The sequence below is a fragment of the Phyllobates terribilis genome, unplaced genomic scaffold (genome assembly GCF_046119375.1).
Source record: "Phyllobates terribilis strain yellow unplaced genomic scaffold, ASM4611937v1 Scaffold_252__1_contigs__length_2834547, whole genome shotgun sequence".
Taxonomy (NCBI): domain Eukaryota; kingdom Metazoa; phylum Chordata; class Amphibia; order Anura; family Dendrobatidae; genus Phyllobates; species Phyllobates terribilis.
The window spans coordinates 2,407,991-2,415,996 of NW_027363012.1; positions in this window are offsets into that span (position 1 = coordinate 2,407,991).

The window sequence follows — 8,006 nt, forward strand, 5'->3', positions numbered from 1 at the left end:
AGCAGCTCCTCTGCAAGACCTCCTGGTAGGACAGTCCCCCAAAGGCAAAAAACCCCCATTCCACTGGGGTAAGGAGCAAGCCGAGTCGTTTCAGGAGATGAAGGAGATCCTGACAGGTGATGAGATCCTAGTCTACCCTGACTACAGCCAACCGTTCCTACTGTATACAGATGCCAGCAACGAAGGCCTGGGTGCTGTTCTAAGTCAGAAGCAGAATGGGCAGGAGAAGGTGATCGCATACGCAAGTAGGAAGCTCCACCCGACTGAGAGGAACCCAGAGAACTATAGCAGCTTCAAGTTGGAGTTCCTGGACTTGGTCTGGGCCATCACTGAAAGATTCAAGCACTATCTGGCTTCCAGCAAGTTCACTGCCTTTACTGATAACAACCCCTTGACCCATCTTGAAACAGCTAAGTTGAGAGCTCCGGAACAACGATGGATGGCTCGGCTGTCAAACTACCAATTTACAATCAAATACCGGGCGGGCCGCAAGAACGCCAAAGCCGATGCCCTGTCTAGGATGCCTCACCAGTCAGACACAGAAGAAGAAGTGGATGACCTGGAAGAGATTGAGCTACCTGCCCTTCATCGAAGTGGGATGATCCATGAGCAACGAGCCTCCAGGAATCAGCGTGGAAAAACGTTAAACCCCCTGTCTCAGCACAGCTGGAAAGAGACCCAGGATAGCGACCCGGTTGTCAGCCGCATCAAACAGCTGATAACTCAAGAAGGTGCCTCCCTGGAGAAAGATGCGTCTCTGCAAGCAAAGCAGCTGTGGAATGAGCGAAGTCGGCTGTTTATCTACCATGAGAAGCTGTGCCGGAGGTGCGTCAATCCAAAGACTCATGAGATGGTATGGCAGATAGTAGTCCCTAAGACAGACATCCAGATGGTATTAGAGGCTTACCACGATCAGGCGGGGCACTTTGGTTGGAAAAAGCTAGAGACCCTGCTGAAATGTCGATTCTACTGGGTAGAAATGCGCAGCTCCATTGAGAGGTGGTGCTGGGACTGTGGACCCTGCGGCCTAAGAAGGAAAGACTTCAGCAGCCAGAAGGCACCCCTGCAACCCATCAAGACGACTCGACCCCTGGAGATCGTGGCCCTGGACCATGTTGAGCTCTCCCCCAGCAGGTCAGGGTACTCCTATGCTCTGACTATGGTGGATCACTACTCACGTTTCTTGGTGGTCGCCCCCGTCAAAGACCTGACGGCAGAGACAGCAGCAAAGACGTTCCAAGCGTATTTCTGCAGACCCCATGGTTACCCTGAGCAGGTGCTGACGGACCAGGGCCCGGCCTTTGAGGCTGAGCTGTTTAAGGAGTTCTGCCATCTCTACGGGTGTAAAAATATAAGAGCTACACCGTATCACCCGCAAACAAACGGTCTCTGCGAAAAGATGAACAACATTATCATCGACCTGCTAAAGACCATACCACTTGAGGAGAGAAACCAGTGGCCAGACCTACTACCTGACCTAGTGGATCTGTAGAATCATATACCAGTGAGTTCCACCAACTGCACTTCGGCATATCTCATGCGGGCAAGGCCAGGAAAGCAGCCCATGGATCTGGAGCTTGGTGTTGTTGAACCTGAAGCTGATATGACCACTGAGGACTGGGACAAAACCAGACAAGAGCAGTACAGAAGGGTACAAGCTTGTGTCAAGGACAGTCTTACTCGGGTGAGAGAAAAGCAGGAAGTTTAATACAACAAAAACGCACCCGCAGAACCTTTCACACCAGGTGAAACAGTGTTAAAAAGAAAAAGAAGTAACCACAAACTTGATGACCAGTGGGAAAAAGACCCCTACACTGTGTTACCGTCACGGTTTAACAACAAAAAGACATGCATAATTAGTCGTGATGGAGGAAGAACATCTGCCACAGTGTCCAGGGACCACCTAAAGTTGTGTCCAGACTTACAGAAACACCAAGAAAAAGTGCCTCTCACAACCCAGGAAGAACCTAAAGAAGCAGTGACCCACACTGACCTAGGAGACTTCCCAGCGGATTGGCCTCAAATAGGAGGTGCAGTAATTATTCCAGTACTCCAATTCTATGAACAGCCAGCAAACCCTCCACAGCAAGTTAAACCTGTAAGTGCTGTAGAAGAGCCAGCTCAAGAAGTATCCCCGGATGAAGGATCCCCGGCAGGAGCAGAGCAACAGGGCCCAGCCAATGGTAGACTTGCCAGTCCAAGAGAGAGGTTAAGGCAGTTTTACAACATGGTTACATGTAGAACTGGTAGAGTAACTGAGGATACAGACACTGACACTCCACCAACCACAGCACTACGCAGGTCAATATGTAGTACAAGAGGTAAACCTCCTGTTAGGTACACTCAGTAGATAGTTAAAAATCTCTGAAAATATATATAGTTACCCCTGGGGTATTGTATATTAAATTGTAATGTACTGCATGACTGTTTATTTTTATGCATGCTTATCCATTTGTGCTTTTTTCTCATTAATTCTTTATTTGCCTAAGAACTTCGTGGCTGAGGACTGTGTGCAGCCCAAAAACTCTTACTATATATAATAGCGCTCCCTGGAGTGCCCTTTAGGTGACCTCAGAAGCAAAACCTGTTTGGAGTGGCTCTTTTGGAGGTCCAACTCGGGATCTTCATGCCCTGCAGCTACCCCAGGGCCAACGTAGAAGGTTTAGGACAGGTCCCTCAAAACTACCAAAGTACTCTACCTTGTGAGATGGACATCCTTGCTGGGAACCTCACCACAGGAGACTTGGATTCTGAGGACACTCTGTAATTGTTTTGTTATGCAACGTTTAAGATTCGTGCCTCCCATAAAGGGAATATTGTTCATGTATTGCTTAAGTTTACTATTGTTATTGTTTTATAAAATGTACTTCAGCTCGGGAGTGCTGAGATTAACTAGGGGGGAATGTGAAGCCCAGCTGTGCTTGGTATGACAGATCCTAGAAGGGTGTATTGACGGATTCCTCCACAAGAGGCCCCCATAACCATTCACACATCTCCACCTTCCATCTCAGACCACCAGAGGGAGCCCGTTAGGGATATATAAAGAAGGGAAGGTGGAGCCAGGCAGTCAGTTCCTGCAGAGTGAGACACAGAAACAGGTCAGTCTGCAGTGGAGCTCAGTGACTCAGCAATTCCTCTGGAGAGTTCAGTTAGTGCAAGCCTGAATACAGAGTTGAGCCCGGTTGAGTCGTAGCTCAGAATAGTGAGCTTAGGTGTGCCGGCGCCATAAGATCAGTGAAGCGCGGCAAGCTGCCGTTAGTGTGAGTAGCCTATTGAGGGCCCGAGTAGGCCGAAGGCGAGAGGAGAGAGTTAGTACATAGGGGGCAGAGGAGCTTAACTAGCTCACCCCGAAGAAGAAATTACCGGACACCGGGTCCGAAGCTTACCGGGATATCCCCGACCCAGTAAGATATAACCGGAATCCCTGGAGAACTACAAGTCCCAGGATCGCTAAAGTGCTGATACGTACCAGAGCCAGGAGACACATAGGCCCCGTAGGTCGGGAGCGTGCACTCCAAGAGAAGGCCCTACCACAAGGACAGCCAGCGCAGGACAGAGACAAAGTTAGGCCTAGCTCCAGGCAGGTCAGAAACTTACTACGCAGAGGCAAGGAACAGGAGGCCCAAAACCCGCTCATTGGGGAGGATCCGGACATACACTCTTCACCCTACAGTGCTCCGGGGAGTGCCTGAATTTCCATCAGTAAAAGGTACTGAAGTGACTATCGTGTCTGTCCCTGTTCTTGCTCTGACGCGGCTGAGTCTCCTTGTCCTGCATACCCCGTCATACACTGCCCTGAGGCCTAGCTCCACCTGTGGGGAGCTATACCATCCAGCTGCCTTATCATCGGCCTCAGTGGACTGCGCAGCGCTGGTGATCCTCACCAGAAGCCACAGGTTGCGTCACGAACTTTTATAAACTTAACATCTATCAACGCCTTTTTAAAGAGAGACCCCAGAGTACGGGCCCGGGAGCCGACCACCGCGACCTCCTTAAGGCTAAAGGCCCGGGTAACCGAGTCTTCCCCCATCCCCTGGGCTAGTCACCTGCCTCTTCCTGCCTCTCTCCACACAAGCATGGGACCCGCAGTCTGCGTTTCCCACCACCCCTCCCCTTTTTTCCCATGTACAGTGTGTTTTGTTGGTATTATTTGGTTGTTCTGTATTTAAGTCACAGCAGCAGTCATTTGCTCTATCTTGATGTTTTTCTCCAGTACGAAGTATGATATGCGCCGGGAGTCCGGCAGTGGAATATGGATTTGTACCCGTTTCAGCTGGCCAATAGTGCCTTAACCGGGTTTTATACCAGTTACGCGCTGAGCACATCCTTTTTGGCTGTGACCGACCTCTAACCATTAAAAGGAGTTTTGGTTAAATTCTGTATGTTGTCGTTATTACATGGGACTTTTTGGGGAAATTTTGTTGTTGGGTCTCAGAAGTCATCTTACTACTGTTAATGGTAAAAATGATCATAGACATGTGCAATGTTGGTTAAAAAAAAATCTGGCCTCCTCCTCCCCTTAATAGCCGGCCATCGCACACCATGTTATTTCTTCTTAGCCCAAGACAGCACCAAAGACTGGAGCTGTTATGAGCAAGAGGAAATCCAATTACCAGTTAAGGTAAAATGTTCTGCACATGCCTATGAGTATCATGAAGCGCAGATGTTGTGGCGCTTATACTTGCTGCCAGAATAGGAGTAGATCTGCTGGCATCTCTGTATTTGGTGTCATATATTGGGATCCTCTGTCATTGCTATGCTTATCTTCATTATTAACTGATCATTTTTTAAAAAAAAAAAAAAAATCCGGCCTCCTTCCTCCCCTTAATAGCCGGCCATCACACACCTCTTCCCAACACCCATGACAGCACTTTCATGAGTGTGAGGAAATCTTACTATCGGTAATGGTAAAAATGATCATAGACATGTGCAATGTTAGTTAAAAAAAAAATCCGGCCTCCTTCCTCCCCTTAATAGCCGGCCATCGCACACCATGTTATTTCTTCTTAGCCCAAGACAGCACCGAAAGATGGAGCTGTCATGAGCAAGAGGAAATCCAATTACCGGTTAGTGTAAAATGTTCTGCACATGCCTATGAGTATAGTGAAGCGCAGATGTTGTGGCGCTTATACTTACTGCCAGCGCATGATTACATTGTCTGGCTTCTTCATCTTTGGGGTCTGTGTTTTGGGTCCCTCAGTGTCGTATCCATGGTCATCTTCATTCCAGCAGTGCTTTCAGATGATCATCAAAGTGATGTCCAATCTTCAGTTCTTCAAGGTCTTCTGGAGGCTGAGGAAGACAGCTGGCTCTGATGACTATGGAGCTGGTGTCTTGTCAAGGGTTTCCAAGTTGACAAAAGAAAATCCCTTGAACATGGCCTGGTCCTTTGCTGATAGAGGTGACTTTTTGGCCTCTGCTGCTTCTAATTTCTCCAGATGGTGTGGTCGAGAACGGTGATGAGCTTTAGATGGCTATAAAACAAACAAAAAAATAATTATTACCAAAATCTCAAACGTTCTGGAGAAGGATGATATGAAATGATCTGGACCATCAGACCAGGACCAGCAGCTCTGGATGATGTTGATTTTCCAATTTTAGGCTGTGTGCCCACGATGCGTTTTTAATGCGTTTCTGCAGCGTTTTTGCAGCGCGGAAACGCATTAAAAACGCATGGTAGAAGGGCAGCAATGATAATCCGCATGTGCTGTGCACATGCTGTGGAAATATCCGCTGAGGATTATCATTACGGAAAAAAACGCAGCACTACCAATTATTTTGCGGAAATGCTGCGTTTATCGCCGCCATTGACTTGCATTAGAACGCGCCAATTCCGCAAGACTGCATCTGTACTTGCGTAATTGGTGCGTTCTAATGTGTGGATGGTACCCAGGACTAGAGGAGAGGAGACTCTCCTCCAGACCCAGGCACCATTAAAAAATCTGTAAAAAAAGAATAAAATAAAAAATAAATGTATATTTACCTTCCGGCGGCCCGCGCTGCGCTCCTACTTGCTTCCCGGCACTTTGCAGTGGATTGAAGGACCTGCGCTGACGTCAGAGACATGTGACGGGTCATGCGACGCTGACATCGGCAGGTCTTTCAATCCACTGCAAAGTGCCAGCACCGAGCAAAGCAAGCCAGCGCGGGCCATCGGAGGGTAAGTATACATTTGTTTTTTTTATTTTTAACCACTCTCTCGGGTCACACTATATAAATCCATGCAGTTTGCATGGATTTATATAGTGTGACCTAGTTGTCACAAGCACTTTCCAAGTGATGCTAAAATCGCTTGGAAAGCGCTTGTCAATCCGCATGCGGAAATGCATGTGAAGAACGCTTCACATCCGCATGTCCCTGGCAGGAAAAACGCATGTACAATGCGCATGTACAATCTGCATGTATGATCCACATGTACAATCCGCAGGTACGATCCGCATGTACGATCCGCATGTACAATCCGCATGTACAATCCGCATGTACAATCCGCATGTACAATCCGCATGTACGATCCGCATGTACGATCCGCATGTACGATCCGCATGTACAATCCGCATGTACGATCCGCATGTACGATCCGCATGTACGATCCGCATGTACAATCCGCATGTACAATCCGCATGTACGATCCGCATGTACGATCCGCATGTACAATCCGCATGCGGAAATGTCAGTGAATAACGCTCCATTTCCGCATGTCCCCAGCAGGAAAAACGCATGTACAAGCCGCATGTACAATCCACATGTACAATCCGCATGTACAATCCGCATGTACAATCCGCATGTACGATCCGCATGTACGATCCGCATGTACGATCCGCATGTACGATCCGCATGCACGATCCGCATGCACGATCCGCATGTACGATCCGCATGTACGATCCGCATGTACGATCCGCAAGTACAATCCGCATGTACGATCCGCATGTACAATCCGCGTGCGTTTTTTTCTGCCAGGGAGATGCAGAAACGCTCAGGAAAAAATCCTGAGCATTTCTGCATCGTGGGCACATAGCCTAAGTGTCAGCGCTAACTAATACTTAACAGAGGTGCAATGTGATCTGGTCATATACTTACTACAGGGATGTGAGGTGGAGGCACTTTCAGGGCTTCCACAGAGACCCAATCAATACACTGGAAAAACACGTGCTCTCGGATGTTACCATGGACTCCTAAGCGTCTGGCTGGATCTTTCTGTAGGAGCTAAAAACAATAAAGTAAAACCCATGAAGGTAAGCGGTAGAGGCAATAAAACATTCTCACAACTTCACCATTTAAATGAATATTGTACAACCCATAGTACTAATAACCTGGAATTATACTGACCTGTTTAATGATGTCATCAATGCCGGAGGATGCCTCATCGAGTGTCAGATGGAACGTACACTCACTGGTAACCATATCTTTTAAGATGACGCCAAGAGAATACCAGTCTACTCCGGCGTTATACTCCTCGCCAGCAAAAATCTATCATGGAAGAGAGAACAGAAAGGTCAAAATGTTAACATTCCCATGGACTGTAATTTTAGCGAAAACTAAATAGGAAAGCACTATTATCCCACCTCAGGAGCCATGTAACCTGCAGTCCCAGCGTATTCGGTGGCTGTTCGGTCTCCATGCATGTTGTCAATTGCGAGACCGAAATCTGTGATCTTAATATGGCCCGTTTCAGCCACCAAGATGTTCTCGGGCTTGAGGTCTCTGTGGATGACGCCCTTGGAGTGGAGGTACTGGATTCCACAGACCAGTTCAGCGGCATAGAATCTGACAGAAAGACATGAATGAGTGTAACTTTCCGAGGAGAAGACAAGAAACACAAAGATATTGCTTCCAGCCAATATTATCTACATTGACTGGACGATTAGAACAAGATGACCATATGCAGAACATACAACAAATCCTGCCAGATCCCACTGAAGAATAATGAGGCCACTCAGATTTCTGTCAATGTTCTGGTTAATTTCGCTGCAATCTACAGTATTTTTTATATTAAAAACACCAGAACC